Below are 18,629 nucleotides of genomic sequence, written 5' to 3' on the forward strand. Positions count from 1 at the left end.
TCCACAATCACTAGTTATCAACTGGGAAATCTCAGAACTCAGCCCGCTGAGATCCGTGTACTTGTGCCTCATTCAGGAATCAAAATCTAAAACAACAAGCTTCAACTAATACAGAGACAGACTCGCATGCATACCACAGTCCACAACAGAGTCAGTTACACTCAGACAGAAAGACAACCTCACAAACACCTGGAAGCATGGTTTGTGCACACAGCATAAGGAACAATGCAGGCCAACATGCTCGCAAGAATATATGAAGAAATTAAATGACACATGTAGCCAGACAAGAAGCGACAAACAAGATCAGTAGACCCGAGTACACCACAACTCGTTCACATGATAGACCCAAAATTGCCGCACACAATATATACATAAATTCTTGCGCACATTATAAGATAGGTAAAATAAGTATCCTGGTAAACGGACAACAGGCCAACCCGCACATCGCCAAGCACAACCTTGGGCTCAGGGAAATACTTCATGTCAGGTACCGACAGAAAACGGCACAGAGACACGCGATCGGAGAGGCACACAAAAACACAAAGAGGCAGACACACACTGGGGAAAGGCACAAAGTCAAGGAAAGACAGGCACAGAGAAACGCCAACAAACGGACACAGAAATATAAAATCAAGCAGGCACAATCCACAAACTGGCACATAGAGACACATTCCGACAGTCATACAAATAAAAGGACAGGCACATAGAGACACTGCAACAGAATACACATACAGCAGCAAATACACAAAGGAAATGTTAGGTGCCAGGGATTCAGTGGAAAGTACATTTAATAGTCTTTAACGTGTTACATGCGCTGCTTTAACACTTTGCCAGAACCTTCCATCAGGAGATGGATGCACTTGGGCTTTTTATGTTGCTGAATGGTATACGGGTCAGTTGGATCCTTTGTGTCTGATGCATACTCCCTGAGGACTCTGCAGAAGAGAGGAAGATACGTATTGGTCCTGTTATAAGAGCCATTTTGTTTCATCCACCAAGGTAAACAGAGCGAGAAATTGTTATGTATTATTTTAAACGACAATTTTGTGTTCTGTAGTGTATTGTGAAATTAAGTCAGTTAAGTGTTTCTGAACACACATTCTCAATTCTGGTATTAAGTTTAGTTTTAATTGTTAACATTTGGCATCTTGTAACAATTACTCCGAGTGTACTGTACATACTCAACTAGCGCAGAGAAGTACCAACTAATGTAACATGTGTGTTTCAAGAATTCATAAATGTATACAGAATTATGGCAATAAACTCGATTTGTAGATACTGTGGCAAGGACGCCTGTATTCCTTCCCCTTTGTTTTAGACTTGCACATATCCACGCCTTCAGTGAAATCCTGCCCATTATCTGCCCCATATGCATCTGTTGGAAAGGGAAGCTGATATCGACCCATTTAAACAAATACTCGAGCAGATTCTCTAAGCCGGTTTTCATCTCTTTGCTTTTGTGTTTTGCTATTAACTTTCTGTCCTGCAACAAGCCTAACTGCTTAGTGGAATTTCGGTAGCTCAGGAAGCGTAACGGTCTTTTACAGCCGGCCCGCTGCACACCAACGCGCCCCACCTAGGCCTAGCCCCACCTTCCCCCCACCAAACAACAAAAACGTTAGAACGGAGATGCGCCAACGGGGCACCGGCAGTGTGCCCCGACGCCTCCCCCTTCCTTCTCAGGCACTCACCGGGTCTCGTCGGCGGCTGGAGAGCTCCCTCTCCTCGGGACTCTCCTCGGTCTCCGGCGTAGGTTGCAGGCTGCTTCTTCCTCCACTTAGGTCCCGGGCCGGCAGCCAATCAGAGCGCGGCCTGGGGAATGACGAGTGTCCCGCAGTACCGCCCCCGGCCTGCCTGACTTCCTGGTCGCGGGCCGGGCGGCGATGGGGACAATTCCTGAAAAAAACGAAAACGGGTCCGCGTTGACGGACAGATTCACCTCCCATGCCCCTTCTGCGAACACGCATGAATAAAACACACGGAGAGCGGGAGGGGAGGGGAGGGTGGGAACAAACACACGGAGAGCGGGAGGGGAGGGTGGGAACGAACACACGGAGAGCGGGAGGGGGGTGGGAGGGGGGGGCAGGGGCGGGAACAAACACGCAGAGCAGGAAGGCAGGTGCACGGAGAGCGGGAGGGGGGGCGGGGGGGCAGGGGCGGGAACAAACACGCAGAGCAGGAAGGCAGGTGGCGGCAATGCCGGACCAGAATCGGGGGCGTTCCCGGCGTCGCGTGACGTCGGCAAAAGCCAAAGAATCTCGGAAACGCCCCCGAGTCTACTCCGGCATTGACGGACAGGCCCCTCGTCCAATGGCTAGGCTCCATTTATGGAGCCAGCCAATGAATGACGAGGGCCGACCCAAACCCACACTACAGTTCTCATTAGGTTTTCGCCTGCGCGAAAAAGCTGCGCAGAGCGCAGCTTTCGCCAGGCAAAACCTAAAAAAGGACGAGGAAGTCAAAAGGTTTGGGGTGATCCTTCAGTGGAGGACCATTTTTCAACATACACATACTGTTCCAGAACCGAAACCCCTACAATAAAGCGGTGTGTGAAATTGTGTAATCATTTTTGTGCAAATTTGCAAAACCATGAAGTGAAATACATATAAGTACATGAAATTCTAAACCAGCATTTGTTACTATATTTGGGAGTGAAATGCACCCTCGTGTGTAAGAGCATATTTTCATGAATTTCTCCTAATAATCGTAATGTGAAATTACTGAAAATTATCAGATTTACGGGAGATTATGCCAGTGTAAGGCAAATTCCACTTGTGCCTACTTACAAGCAGTTCAACATTGTTCCTTATAACCTGTTCATCGAAGCAATGTGTCTCAGCATATGCCTCCTGCTGTTCCAGGAACCTGGCCCTTGCACAGAAATTTGCTAAAGTAATTCTGATCTATGATCCTTTTGATGGCCAAGTCAGGCTAGGACAGTAACGGCCCATACAGGTAAGAGCGATGGGCCAGTGGGGTTTGTGTGGGGGGGAAGAGTCAAACGATGACGAGGAGGGAAAATTCAATAAAAAAAGTAAAGAAAACCATTCACCTTGCGCTCGCTATATTGCAGAGTGCAAGGTGAATGTTTTTATTGTTTTAATTTTTATAGTTAACTCCCTTCCCACACCGCCCCACTGCCCCTACATATGCGGGCTGCTCCTGGGCTAGTACCATTACAAGCCGGTCCACCAATGTGCCTCAACTCTGCTCAAGCATGGGTTGAGCTTGTAGCTGAACCTCCACGTCCAGTGGCCTTCTGACAGCAAATCTATCTTACTGCAATGTCTCTCATACCACCTGTCCAGAGGCACACAAAACCACAGCTCACCCTCTTTCTCCCATTCGCCATCTTCTGTTTTGATTTCACAGTGTTCCTATTCCTGTCTTTCTCTCCTCCAGTTCCCCACCCTCCTGGGCTTTCTGCTTGCTCTACTTTCCTCTCTATCCACTTTGACCTTCCTGTTAAAATGACACAAGGAAGATACCACTCACCTGGTTGCAGAGTACCATTAAGAGGGTTAGCCAACCTCAAGCCCACATAAATATTAACTACTTCCTGAAATGTCTTCAAACCCTAGAGCAATTCTAAAGTGCAGGGCTCTCCATCAAACACTGGCCTTGTGTAATGTCCTACCAGATGGCCTGGGATATTATATGGGGCCACTTCCACTCATCCATCTTCTTCGTCTCACACACCCAGGCTCAGACACAAGCTAAGGTAGTCCCCATCAGGGCTCGAAGATTGGAACCCTATCACCCCCCTCCAAAATCGTAGGGGGCAGCGGGGTGAGGGGCAGAGGATGGCAGGCTATTATACCACTATCTCTAGGCATGTTTACATACAACATAATGACTGTCTTTCAAAATCCCGTTTTTCACTGAAAGTTACAGGGGAAGAGAAAAAAAATTGTGCATCTCCGAGCATGGCTTTCATAATTTTTAACTTGGACAATTGATACTGGTTCAAACACTCAAGTCTGCGATACTCATTATGGGTTGTTGGTTCAAATGTACAATCAATTCTTAAGTCATCCTTATTTCAATAAGTGGAAGAGGGTACTGCTCAACTCATGCAAGATGCCTGCATCGAAGAGGAGGAGGGGTGGAGAAATGTACCTATGTTTTCTAGTGGGCAAGAATATGCCTCATTAAATGGAGTAGTCCTATTACCCTATTGAATACTCTCTTTAGTGGAGGGGGTAGAAGTGCAGTCTTCCATAATATAGATGGGCCACTTACTTTGTAGCAGTGCAGTGCTTACTTTGTAAATGAGTGAGTGCCAGGGCCCTTTTCAGGGGACTGCTGCAGCTTACGGCACCCATTGCTCCTACCACTACTGCCAATACCAGTACTAAAATGACCACAAAGCATCACACTCCCACAAGTGTGACTATTTCTGCTACTCCAGGTCACTTAAAGCTAAAGGGGTGGTGTGAGGGGCAGGTATATATACTTTTTAATTTATATAGTATTATTAAATACTGTTGTTGTGTTCATCTCAAAATTAGACAGACAGTGCCACCACGTGGTGAACTATCACTAACCCCATTGTTGAGAATGAAATGCTTGTGCCACCTGAAACTTCCTTCTCAAATTAATCACTGGCCCACTATCACTAAATATCCAGTTATAAGCGGAACTCTAATTTCTTATGTAGTTACTCATGCTCCAAAAGATTTCTTTGCTCTCCAGTCAGTGCTATGCTTCCTTCCCAAATCCCTTCTTTTATTTACTTTGATGTTCAGCACTGGCCTAGAGGTTTATTAAACAACAAACTGTGATTGGAATGGGACATCAAAAGGGAATCTCATTGGGCTTAAGTCTAGGACTAATTATAACTTGAATGCTTTGATGGCCTTAAACGTTATTGTTACTAGGCCTGGGCAGTGAACTCCGCTCTGTTTGTGGAGTATTCTGCATTCTGTGGAGCACATAGAGTTCTGAAACACGGAGCAAAGTTTTTTCCTCACTCACTCACTCAGTTAAGTTGGCGACCAAGGAAAATGTAACGTTAGACCACCTCCCAGAGAGATTCCCCAACGCGGGCGGTCGCGGATTGTGGAAACGTGTAATATTTTACTTGGCATATGCTACAGCCATTTTTACTGTGGTGCCCATTTTGTTTCCTTCGTAATTCTTTCCTACTCTGCTGTTTGCCTTTTCACTCGGCTTGTGCCATCTATTTTAGTTGACCGCCTGACATGGCTGAGCAATGTACGTGCTGGGGGTTTGTGGCTGCCAGTGCACCTGGTCTTAGATGTTATCTGTTGACTGTTTACTGCTGCCATAAGCATTCCTGCACCCCCTCCCTATTTGCTGACCAAGTGATTATTCATCTGCCCTTGTTTGGTGATAGCTATTTGTAAACTTGTTCTTTCCATTTCTGTCCACATGCTTACATTGCCGAAAAAGAGAATATAAAGATGATGGTCTGTGAGTTCAGGGTACTACTTCCTCCTGCAACACTTGAGAGTGTTGTGTGGGCGTGGTCCTACTCATGAGTGATTAATAAACTTGTTATTTTATTTCAGCTCCAGTGCAGATCTCTTATTGTTAGTCTTTGGAACCCGTGGATGAGAGGGTGACCCTGCACCAGTGTGTTCACTTTTGGGTCCACAAGATGGTTGTTACCACCACTGCTGGGCTGGGACCCCAAATCGGCCCTGTCAAACAGCTCTGCCAGCTCCTGGGGGGGGAGTGCTAGTTCGAAGCATCACTCCTGTCTCACCATTGTCGCTTTTGTTACAGGGGACCAATATACTTGGGGAAACTTCCAGTGCCAGCTACAGTTAGTACGGCCCTGGCTACCGCTCGCATTGTGAAACTTTCCGTTCACATTGAGAAAGCTGGCGCTCGAGTAGAACTTCTACTTGTGCAGCAGCAAGTGGCTGAGCCCTCTTGCACTGAGTGTCCTGCCATTCCCGGTGATTTTACAATGCTGGACAAACACCGGTACTAAAAATCTGCATGACATAATGTACTCCCCTGCTTTTAGAACTCAGAGAAGCGTGGCAGAGTTTGTAAGGCACTACGCGGAGTTCTACGCAGCAGATCTCTACAAACTCCTCCCAGGCCAAATTGTTACTCATGCTTTATGCCCCCACAATAATCTGCAGCAACATTTCCAAAAACAGCTTCCTCATATAAAAATGTTTGTGCCAGATAGGTTTTATTTTAAAACAAGAAGAATAGAAATTGGAGGGCACATATGGCCCCACAAATAAAAAACTTGCACGGATTTCCATGCCAACACAAGGGTAAGAAATGTCACTTACTGGCTCACCAACATTAAGTCAACAAGCAATCCTAGCTGGTGAGGGAAATCATCCATGACAAAAACAATCCTTAAATAAGCAGCCTAGGCTCAGTCGCTCCCATTCTTTGCTAAGTCAGATAGCAATACCAACGTTGCTCTTCCTACCAGGAACCAAGGCACGAGAAAACTTAAGTTCAGCTCACAGAAACTCCTTCCTACTGAAAATTGAAATGTTCAAATCATGATAAACCATACGCTGGGCAGCATTAAGTGCCTAATAAGGTGACAGAGCAACGATACATGAAAATGCTTGGTGGAAGAAAATCAGGATGACCCTTGCACTTTATTTCCCATCTGCATCCACACCCAACCTCTCTTTTCCTAACTCATCCTTTCTTCTGCTATTTCTGCTCCTTAACTTCTCTCTCCTTAACCATCTAATCCCCAGCTGATAAGTTGTCCCCTTGCAAATCCGCTCCTTAACCACTCGTCCATCTCATCGCCTCTTTAAACATTCATCCACCTTCTCATAGATTCTCTTATCTCCTTATCTATTCTTCCCTCTTAGTCATCATCATTTTTCTTGCCCATCCTTCCCTACCCTTAACACATTTTTCTTCTCTTTTTTTCCACATCTTATCCACACCCAATCGAGTCTCTTTTTTACCCAGCTCCTTTCCATACTCATCTTGTTATCTTGTCTATTTTTTCCTTGCCAGTAATTTCCCTCTCTTATTCACTTCTCTACCTTCTCCTCTCTTTTATTGCACATGCTCTTCTCGTTAACTTACAGATCTCCCTCACTTCCTTACACATTTTCTCCTGCCTTATCCATTCTTACCTCAAATGTCCAATCATCCTACACTGCTCTTTACTCATCTGAGCATCTCTCAAACCATCTTTTTAAAGTCCAGCCTCTCACCAGCAACACCCTCCTCTATTTACCCGTACTATTTTTCAGCACAAATCTTATTTTACTTATCCATAATTGTTTCTGTATTGATCTCCTTACCCATTTCACTCCGTTTTTTCTTACTCTTCTTCTCCAGGTACCCACCCTATCGCCGGCTCATGTTTTTCTTCAATTCACCTTCTCACTCATTCTTATACTAACTTCATTCTCTCTCCTCTTGACTCATGCCACTCCGCTCCATTCCCACACTTCTCTCTCCTATGTTAGCTCCAAGCATTATTAATTTTTACCAGCTTGACATTCTGCCTACTTTTGATTTAAAGCAACAGACGGAATTAAAGCATGCTTAAGGTAGAAACCATGTTCATCCTCATTAAACTAAGGAAATATACATAACAGTCTGATGTGCCTTGTTGATTGCAGAAAATTACCCTCATCAGATGACTGATGTGGATATGTGAGCAAACAAAATTAAGACATGCATGGGGGAGGTGTTAGGGAATGTGATAGGATGTAAGGGTGTGTCCTTCTTCAGTGAGAACAGTTTTTAGGTCCAAAATACGTATTACTTTTCCAAGTCAGGAAAATCTTTTCAGAGGTCACAAAGGTAACATAGAAAGATAAAAAGTTGCCTTCATGTGAATAATCCTACATTTCGAAAAAAAATTAAAACTTTCATCCAATTCAAAAATAATTTCAATAACAGTCCTGAAAACATGCATTATTTTCTAAATTTGATAGCATTTTCAAATGTGTAGCAATTTACACTTATGGTGCATTTTACACATGTATATGTAGGCACAATTGTACTAATTAACTATATTTTTAATTTCACTACAAGGAAAATCAGTTTCCCCTTCCACACAAATACTAATTTTGCAAATTTAGCAGGAATTCTCAAACTGTTTGCAGAGTGGTAAACTACCCACAATGGTTTTATGAAAGTCATTTAAAGATGGCCACAGCGCATACATGGTGGCAACCTTGGATAGTTTCCTTTTTGTTTTGACTTAAGAAAAATCTTTAAAAGACTAGTGTTGTGCATGCATGTGCAAAGGTGGAGGCCATCTTGGACTAACTTTACTTGCTGCACAAACACCAATGGCTGTCTTTAAATGATGTAAATGCTGTTTTAAGCTTTCTTCCTGGTGATATAAAGGAGAGGGATGCTCAAAGTGCAAAGTAGTTGGGACAACATGTGGCGGCTAATTTTTTTATTGTGATAACAAAGGCTGTAAATGGAGTACAGCAAGCCTTGAGAGAGAGAGAGAGAAAAAAAATAGTCTCTCATGCAAAACAGTGCAGGTCTGACCAGTGGTTCCTCCTTTATGGCCGAGGAGTGTTACTCAGCCCGCTGAGAGCACAGCAGCTGTAGAAAACAATTAAATAAAATGGTTAATGGCTATCTTGACCATTTGAATAAAGTGCACTGTGTCTCGGCTCGGGCCATTCCTGCTTCTGATTGGCAGCAGAATTGATCTGCTGTCTTGCAATGGCCTGCCCGACATGTTCAGTTCAGCATGCACCAATACTAGCAGTGACAGCTCCTTCGCTAAGGCGGAGGAGCGTGGCCCCACTCTTCATAGAGCAGTGTGTAGGGAAAAAATAAAACAATAATAACAAGGTTACTAATGTTTTAATTTTGGTTGCTGCGGACTGGGTTATAGTAGGGCTTGGGGCTCAGGGTGGGTGGAGGAGAGGACTGTGCACACTAAGGGGCTGATTGTGATGCATTAGGAAAGGGCTATGACCATCATAATCGTAATCAGCCGGTCGGATTCCTTTCCAGTCTGAACGATTTCAGAAATCCCAAGGGTGGCTCTTTCCACCTGAGTAATTGCAATGTCGGATTCCAAAAACCTTTCTGTGCCAGCCTTTTTCAACACAGGAAGGCTGTCTGAAGTCGACTTTGGGGGGCCCCCAGCAGGGCCCCATGGGAGCCCGTCCTCCAGTTGGAGGCCGAGGGGACACCTATGGTGCCTCCCTGTTGATCCCTGCACCTTATGTCAGGCACATTCAGGTGCAAGGATGAAACGCATCGCTTCATTTTGCAATGAGAGCATGCATTCCAGACGGAATTCATGCTCCCATTGTAAAGAATAAGAGTGCAACCGAACAGTGTTCGGTTGCATCCTAATTGCTCGGTGGGGACCACCGAAAGGAGGTAGTCAGTCCCAGTACTGAAATGATGTCGGGCAGACTTTAGTCTGCCCAACATCACAATTAGGCCCTAAGTGCGCATGACTGCTTGGACGGTCATTTTCGGCCGGGCAAGCAGTCATGCGCACTTTGCATAGTTCCCTCCAGGCTGTAATGGACAGCCTGGTGGGGAATATGCACAGGCTCCCTGTTGTGATGTGAGCGCCGATTTAACACGCTCAGACCAATCACAAAGCTGCATTGAAGCATTGTGATTGGCTCAGGTGTGCCTGTGTGCTGGGTGCTTCATGCAGCTTCTTCCAGAGCAGAGAAATGGAGGAGAGACGCGGCCTTTGGAAAAGGCAAGTGGTTTTTGCTTTTATATTCCCACCCCAACCACCTACCCCCATTCACTACCAACCGCCACCGAATACTAGCTGTGTAACAGCCGGGCAGATTGCAGGTACAGTCTTCTAGTCTGAAAAGGAGTGCTGCATTAGCCTGATCCGACCGATCACGGTGCTACTCTAATGCTGAAAATGGCATGAGAGCAGCTCAAGGATTGGTTACGTTCATTTGCCCTTCACTTCAGAGTCAGGCTCTGTGGTTTCTGGGAGCACTGGAGTGCCTTCCTACTCTGAAGACACTGACCAGATTGTGGTCCCTCATCTCCGAGGACTTCCCTGCAGACCTGCACACGTGAAACGGACATTGGTAATACTTTTGTTTTCATTTATTTAAACAAAGTACATTATGATTTTTCCAACTGTTAAAACTAATTTGACAGGTGTGCAGGGCTATTAAGTTGTTCCTGTTAGCCCCGAGTAACTACTGCTCTTGATTCACCTCACCACTTTCACATGTCACTATCTGCCACTGGGTCTGACATTGGCAGTGGAAAGATACAAATCATCCAATCAAAGCACAGTGAGAACGAAATGCTCCTCAGATGGCCAACTACAAGACCAGAGAGAAAAGGCATAGAATTAGGAGGAACAAAGAACTACGATTGGCATAAAAACTATCCAATCGTGTGCAATGTGCAAAGAAAGCCAATTCTAAGTTTATAGTGGATAGAACAGGATTGTTTGCCAATAGACTTCTAAATATGTAGTATGTGGGACCTAAACATGTGTTTTTTTCTGAAAGGCTCAAAGGTGTCCGCGTTTTCGACATGATGCTACTAGCTTTGACTTTTCCGAGATGTTGGTGTCCCAAATGATTGCTCTTAAACTAACTACAGGCAATCTCTTTTCTACATGCTTCTAATTTTTTTCCCTAATGCAGGCAAAGAAGACTTGATGAGAAACCAAGCCCCATTTACCCGAAAGGCCCCCTACCAATTGTCTTATCCCCGACTGTTCTGTCATAGCCAAATTCTCAGGAGACGTTTTACTCTAACTAAGGAAGTACCTCTGAAAACCACTTTACAACCTCCTCATTTAGTTAGGGAATACAGTTTGACCCTCAAGACTTTTAAGATTGCTGTTTATTGACTAAGTATTATACACTACTTACATTCGTGTGCAACTATAGAATGCATGCACCACAATGAAAGCAAGCTTTAATGAAGCAAGGACATGCAAGACTTTTTCTACAACTTTGACACTTGCCCACAAGATGTGCTAAATATCTACTAGGCCAAAACATAAAAAGACAAAAGAGGACATTCCACTGCCTAAATGTGAGAAATAGCACAAAAGGAAAAACACCTATACACAGGAAAACACTTAAAAATGAAGGTCACAGTATTGTACTGAAACAGCGAGGCTTAAGAGTACCATTATGAACTATCTGGATGATAATGACAGTGAAACCAAGGAACCAATACCGCATACCCAGTTCAGAGACAAGAATAGCGCTTTAAAATGTGGTTTAGAGCTACAACCATTGTGTTGTTTACGGAAACTGCCTTCAGAACCCTGACGTACATTACATAATGTAATGTTTGTATGTATATGTAAATGGCAGTTATTCACTAAAATATAGATTTATGTCTGTTTTCCGAACACTAAAAGAACATAGTAGGAGAATTCTAGGGGTAAATTGCAATTTCACGATTTCTCTTCTATTCACATTTTTAGGCCCCACATATTTCCACCTATGAATGTTAGCCCCGCCTGCACTTTACTCACTGTCTGTACAATTTCCAGCGGGTCCTCTGGGATTCATCTTAAAGTGCTCAGACACGTGTACCTAGTGCAGGAAAAGCAGGTATAACGTTTTGGATAAATGTTATGTTATGTTATGTTGTGTTATGTTATGTTATGTTATGTTATGCGTTTTTATTAGGCGCACAGATGCTCCAGCCAAGGAGCGTCCTGGCGCCCGACAAGGCAGCTGCACAACACAACGAAACAATAAATCAAACAAATTTAAAACTAAGGGAATAAAAAGGTTTTCACCGCACGGCGGAAGGAGAACAGATCCCTCAGGGCACGGATCGCCGGGGGCAGGGAGTTCCTAATCATAAAGGTTAGTGCTTTTTGGGTGTTAACCTATTATGCACAAAATGCATCATGCCAGTCCTTCGGCACCCCACTTATACTAGACAATTCTTGTGATCCTGTGAAACACTTCTGCGTGCATACTGCAGCTTTGTGGAATGTAAGAAAAAGGTGCTTTCATAGTTAACAGCTTGTATGGTCGCAGGATGGACTCACCATTGTCAAAGCTTTGCGAATTGGATCTATGGGCCACATGTATCAACATCTGCAATAGCGATTAGCAAATCACAATAAGGTAATCGCTATTACAAATGTATGAAACTCCAAGTGTTTTATATAAAAATTAGTAGGGGGTCGCAAATCGACTTACCTCATTAATATTAATGAGTTGGGTTGCCATTTGCGACCCTCTAGGAATCGCTAAAATACCGGGGATGGTGACCTGCTGGGGTCGCAGCCCACCATGTCTGTGATAGCTTTTAAATAAAGAAATTTATATATTTTTTTAATGCAGCCCATTTTCCTTCAAGGAAAACATGTTGTGTTTAGAAAACAAATGAATAGTTCACTTTTCATTTTTTAAGAGCTCGCAGTGGTCCGTGGGACCACTGGCGGCGACTGCCTGCTCTTAAAAAAGTTTTTGCATACATTCACAAAGGGGAAGGTGACCGCATTAAAGGTTACAAACCCTTCATACATACAGCAGCAAAGCGATATTTGGAAGGGTTGCCCTAAGCACGCCCTTTCCAAATACTTTGGCCCACATGCATCAAGCACTTTTTCATTCGCAAACGGTGCGATTCCTTAAAATCGGCCGTTTGCGAATGCAAAAGTGCTTTTTGGGATGCATGAAGCAATTTTAGAATTCGCAACATTGTTGCGAGTTCTAAAATTGCGGGTGCTTTTAAGAAGTCGCAGATGTGCGACTTCTTAAAAGCAATGCATCATTACTTTGACAAGTGGAAATTCGCAATTAGGGTTCCAAATTTACCGAGTGGTTGAACCACTCGGTAAATTTGGAAAAAGTGTTTAAAATGCTTTAAATGGTTTTTTTTCAACATTCATGTTTCACACACACATGTCCTTAGGACATGTGTGTGTGAAACATGATGCGAAAAATACATTTCAGGGGTGCATGGGGGGGTCCTTTGACCCCCCCCCCTGCACTCATGAAATTTTCTAAGTGCCACTCGCAATTTGCATTGACTCCTATGGGCCTTTTGGCCCATAGGAATCAATGGGAATTGCGAAAATTAACTTAAGAATTCGGTATTTCTTTGGGATTCGGTAAAAATTGCGATTTTTACCGAATCACAAAGAAATACCGAAAAAAAATGATGCATAGCATTTTGCACTTCTTAATTTGCAATTCCTTATTTTTCGCAAATTAAGAAATGCAAAATGACACAATGATGCATGTGGGCCTTAGTCACACACCCATTTTGCAATTTGGTAACAGGTTCCCGAATTGCAAAATAGGGTTTGGTAAACGTGAAAAGCATTTTTTGTGCTTGCAAACGGGCGGATTCTGAGCATTGACCCATTTGCGAACGCAAAAAAACTCGATACATGTGGCCTATATATTCTTTTTAAAAGTCATTGTCCTATATAGGAGAGTAGCAATACAGTGAAAGCAAGGGAAATCACTAGAGAAGAACTATAGGTAGTGGTGGTTAGAGTACTAGGAGTAACGGGTATGCACAAGACATCTGGTGCTCTGTACCCTAAACAAATTGAATAGATGTCGCCTAACGTCCACTTTTATGAATAGTAAATTTGAAGGACCAAGGCAACGTACATAACTAGTAGCCTGAAGTTACAAAAATATGTATTCTAATGAAACAGAAAAGCGCATAAAAGTGCATAATTTTTAACGTTCCATAGTGGACATATTTCAGTCATCAAAGTCATGAAAATCATTTCTCCTGGGGCCTGGAGGGGCGGGGCCCCTGCGCCGCAGAGGCTTGCGTCACACATTCCTTCCATTGACATTTTCAATATGCAGACTATCTGGGCCATGTTATAGTGCAATGTGCAAACATGACGCAAGTCAGTTTCCTCAGCAACCTAGCTCACGGCTGCTACACAGGTCACATGTAAGCAGCTCTGGACACATTAGTAGGATTTAGTGGTCTCGAGGTTTTATCTTCCACAAAATAAAGAGGAATTCATCATTCCTTCCACAATATTCACAGGGCAGTGAAAAGCTAATTACCCAGGGTCGAATCAAATGTACTGGCAAACTCACAGGTACATATAACAGGGACTGGAGCCTCTAATCTTCACGTTGTCAGCTCCTTTCTTCGTGAACACCACTTGACGCCATTTCTATTTTACTCTACTTCCAACTTGATTCATGTGTCACTCATTGGTTAGTGTGCCACGGACACTTTTATAGTAAAATATGCTACTTTCACAGACAGATTATTATAAGGTGCAACATTTCTTTGTCCGTCAGTTCAGGCACATCATTGTGGTGAATCAAACCTTCCTAAATTGCTTTGTGGGAAACAAGAACTGAAATAATTAAGCATGCCAAGAAAAGAAAAAAAAAGACCGCTTGCTTACTGTTGCTTCAAGGAAAAAACCTATAACAGACATCGTAAGAGTTCCCTGCTTGGCTAGTGAAAATCAAATGTATACGATTATTTTTGCAATGGAAACTTTGAGCCCAAAGTTCTCTCCATGAGTGAATTTAGACATAATAGAAAAGCTTATTCATCTGTTGGCTTACTTCTTGTAGCTTTAATCAATGTCCTTTTAGAGATTCATATTGTTTGTAACCAGTGGCAACTCTCAAATAATTGTGAGGGCAGACACAGATCTTCATTCTATTAGACATCCAAGTGTTGTCCCTCTTTGGGGCCAGTATCAGCAGTTACCGGTCCCTATGGAATTATGAGATGTGTGGGAGCATAGCAGTCCTCAGATTTGACTAGAAAATTTCTGTGTGAAAGTAGGAATGAAAATGCCTGAAGAGAAGATCCAGGCCCCTCAAGTTTGAACCCCTGGAAGGCCTACTGTGGGTGACCAGGTTTCATTTCCATTCATTACATTCTTATATATTTGTGCAAGCACTCTTGGTGCGTGATATTCATTAAGCTGTGTACTTTTTTAGGGTATGTATGTTTTTGCCCTTTATGAGCAGAATGTTTTCCACATGGAAGTTTCCCTCCTTGGATACTGTATAGGGTACCGTTCTGGTCCTATGTAGCACTAGGACCATATTCTTGTCTTGAAAATCAGGTCCATTACAGTTTAGATGCTGGGTCACTACAAAATGAGGAAATTTGAGTCAATTTGTCATTCTGCCTCATATTCCCCCAGTAATTCTACATTTACAGCTAAAATGTTCACACCGCTGCAACAGCTGCTGGACCCGTGGCATCCCAAAACCTTAGTAATTCCTAATAATATCCATGAAAACTGGATTTACAACTAGCATCCAAAAAATGATATCTGCGAAACTGTAAGACATTCACTGATGGTTTAAAAGGCTCTACGCACATGATGACCAGTCTCCCCAAGCTGAGGTGATATGGAACAATTCACCATACCCTCTCACTCTAAATACAATATGTGATAGGGCTGCATGGAGGTTTCAGTCCACTGCACTTTGCTAATGGTCTCCTGGTTAGGGACAACTTCCTCTCCACACCCTAAGGACCATTGTGCCATTTGTCCCAGGGTAGATCCAAGAAGGACTGCTGCAGACTCCCAAGGCCAGTCCCACCATGGGGGAAGGAATGTGGATGTTTGGGATTGCAACTTCTAATGGTCTGTTTTGTTTCAGATGCCCTGCACAGATTTTGCTCAATCCATACTGCTGTCTCATGAGACCGAACCTATTTACACCTAGATTATACTGTAGGAAAATGGGTTGATAAGAAACTGTGCCACCTTCAAAATCTATATTCATATCAAATCGATGATCGGTACAACTTACATGGATTTCTCTAAAAGTATTATGTTGATTTGTATAGTGCACTAATGCAGGCGCTTGGATAAGTGCATAGGTGTGTAGTCCTCAAGGTTCTTATACAAAGAGCCAGGTCTTGTGGAACTCAAGAAGTGAAGGGGAGACTCCACTGTGTTGAGGGAGGTTGTTCTTTGTCATGGGTGCAATGTAAGAGAATGAGCGACCACCAGTTTTGCTTTTGTGGATGCTGGGAGAGTGCACAAGTGAGAGTGAGGCAGAGCCTAGGTGTCTAGTGGGTTGGTGCAAGTGTAAGTGTAAGGGGCTCTTCAGATATTCTGATCCTGTGCTATGTAGGCTTCGTATGTATGAGTGAGAAGTTTAAAATGGCTGCACTTGTGAATGGGGAGCCAGTGAAGCTTCCTGAGGTGCAGTGTGATGCGAGTGTGGCATGAGAGGTTGAGTATGAGTCTTGCGGTAGAGTTCCCTATGTTCTGGAGTATGTGTAGGAGTTGTTTGGAGGTTCTGGCATAGTGAGTGTTGTGGCAGTCCAGCCTGCTGTTGATGAGTGCTTGAGTGACGGTCCATCTGGTGTTCTGAGGCAACTATTTGAAGATCTTTTGCAGCATGTGTAGGATGTGGAAGCAAAAGGTATACACAGCATTGACTTGAGCCGTCATGTTCAGCTGGTCATCTGGGATTCTCCCTAGATTTCTTTCACTATCTGTGGGTAGTGGTCCTAGCTCCGACAGCCACTATGTTGCAGTCCCATGGGTATGACTTGTCGCCAAAGACCAGTGCATCCATCTTGTCAGAGTTGAGCTTCAGGCAGTTGGTTTGCATCCAGTTTGCTACCATGATCACGCAGTTGGTGAAGTTGGTTCTGTTCTGGTGGGGGTTGTCTTGTCCATGAAGGAGAGGATGAATTGGGTGTCATTGGTGTAGGAGAGGTCAATGAGGTCTTGTGATAGGCCAATGTTGGCAAGGGGTATCATGTATATGTTGAAAAGTGCGGGGCTGAGGGACGATACATGTTGGACTTCGCACATCAGTTCCTTGTTCTCTGAGGTAAAGGGTGGCAGCCTGACCCAATGGGTTCTTTCTGTCAGAAGCTTGTGACTTCTTCTGATGAGGGTGCTGTGGGAGACAGTGTCGAAGGCCGCTGAAAGGTCAGGCAGATGAGGGTCAAATTTTCTCCTTGGCCCAGGATGATTCAAATGTCATTGGTGGCCACAATGAGTGGTGTTTGGTGTTCTAGTTCTTTTTGAATCCCGTTTGAAGGTTATCAAGAAGACTGACATTCGAGGTGGGTTGTGAGTTGCTTGTTGCTGTCCTTCTCAATCGCTTTGGCTGGATTGGGGAGCTGAGAGATGGGTTGGAATTTTCTCTGTTGATTTGGGTCCGCGGTGTGCTTTTTGAGAAGGACATTGATTTCTGCAAGTTTCCATTTATCCGGTAAAGTGGCAGATGTGATGTAGGTGTAGATGATGTGGGTCAGAGTGGTGCTAATTGGTGAGGTTCCCAGGATGTAGATGTGGTGAAGGCATGGGTGCTTTGGGGTCCTTGAGTGGATGATACACATGATTGCAGCGGTGTCTTTTCTGGTGAGGCTCATCCATTCAGTCAGGTGGGCGTCTTGGTTGGTGGTGGGTAAGTTAAAAATGCCTCCTCTGGGGTGGGGTTGGTGTGCAAAATGTTTGTGTAATTTGCGATTTTGCTGTGGAAGAAGTTAGAAAGGTGGTCACCAAGTTGTTGGGAGGCATTGATGTTGTAGACAGTGGCTAGGGGCATGGTGAAATCCTTCACGATAGAGAAGATCTTGTTGCAGCTGCTGGAGCTTCCTTCAATGCATTCCATGACTGCTTTTAGCTTGACGTCTCGTATTTGCTGGCAATAGCATCAAAGTGCAGCATTGTAGGTAGTTCTGCTGGTAGTGTTGTGACTAACTCTCCATTTCCTTTCTAGCTGTCTGCAGTGCCATTTGGTGTCTCAGATGACTTCTGTGTACCAGCTGGCCAGCTTGTTTGATCTGAACTACTATGCTTGTTGTGTTTGATGCGTGTGAGAGAGTCAGTGCAGTTCTTGATCCCATTGTTGATGTTCTTCTCGGGATAGTCTGTGAGCCTAGGTGGATCCGTGCTGAGAGTGCCGAGCCAGTCTGCGTCTGTGATTTTGCCTTAGGTGCAGATTGGAAATATGAACCTGGTAGGGGTATTAACTTGAGGTGTGTTGATTTGAGAAGTGGAAGATAGAGGGGTCAGTCCATATGAGTGCTGTGGTAGAGTAGTATTTGATGCTCTCTGTTGTGGTGAAGATGGTGTCCAGTGTGAGCCCTGCGATGTGTATTGGTTCTGAAACAAGCCGGATTAGTCCTATGTTCCTCAGGCTTTCAAGGAATGCTGTGTAGCAAGGGCCGTTTCAGTCTTCCAATGCGAAAGTTGAGGTCACCCAGGAGAATGTATGCTCTGGAGTCCATGGCACTGGGTGCGATCCACATGCGTTCGAGTGCAGGCAGGCTTGCCTTCGGCACGTCCACTGTGCATCTGTGTTGCAACTGCCATTCAGAGGGGAAAGGAGTGCAGGGTGCTGTGATGTCATTTCCTGTGCTGATGAGTGATGGAAATTAAAGTCCTCTTGCTTGGCTTCCTTTAAAGAAGGTTTTGATGGAAAAACCAATTAAGTCACTTCCTGTCCAGGTGTAGGATGGTAAATTTTGTGAGGTCACTTCCAGGTGGATATAGTGAGCAACCACTGACTCATCAGAAAATCTGCTTTCCAAAGGAGAAAGTGTAAAATTCCTGAGTGGATATATTGTATTTATCAGGCAGAAATAAGAGCACGACCATATGAGAATCTTTACAACCGACAACCATTTTCTGAATATCCTACCAAACCTTATGACATTCTTAAAAATTTACCCTGGATCACTAGCAGTTTCATGAGGAAGAATAGGAC

General features: G+C 44.1%; 1 protein-coding gene and 1 long non-coding RNA gene across 2 annotated transcripts in view; both read right to left on the bottom strand.

Moving 5' to 3' along the window:
- The window catches only part of PARVA (parvin alpha), a 197,132-nt gene that overhangs the window by 148,903 nt on the left and 29,600 nt on the right, over positions 1-18,629 (bottom strand). The gene's annotated exons all lie outside the window — the stretch shown is intronic.
- LOC147730996 (uncharacterized) lies at positions 771-1,907 on the bottom strand. Its single transcript, XR_015308617.1, has 2 exons — positions 1,692-1,907; positions 771-935 (listed from the first exon to the last, which is right to left on the bottom strand). It is a non-coding gene; the product is annotated as an uncharacterized LOC147730996 (long non-coding RNA).

The sequence above is a fragment of the Lissotriton vulgaris genome, chromosome 2_1 (assembly GCF_964263255.1).
Source record: "Lissotriton vulgaris chromosome 2_1, aLisVul1.2, whole genome shotgun sequence".
Taxonomy (NCBI): Eukaryota; Metazoa; Chordata; class Amphibia; order Caudata; family Salamandridae; genus Lissotriton; species Lissotriton vulgaris.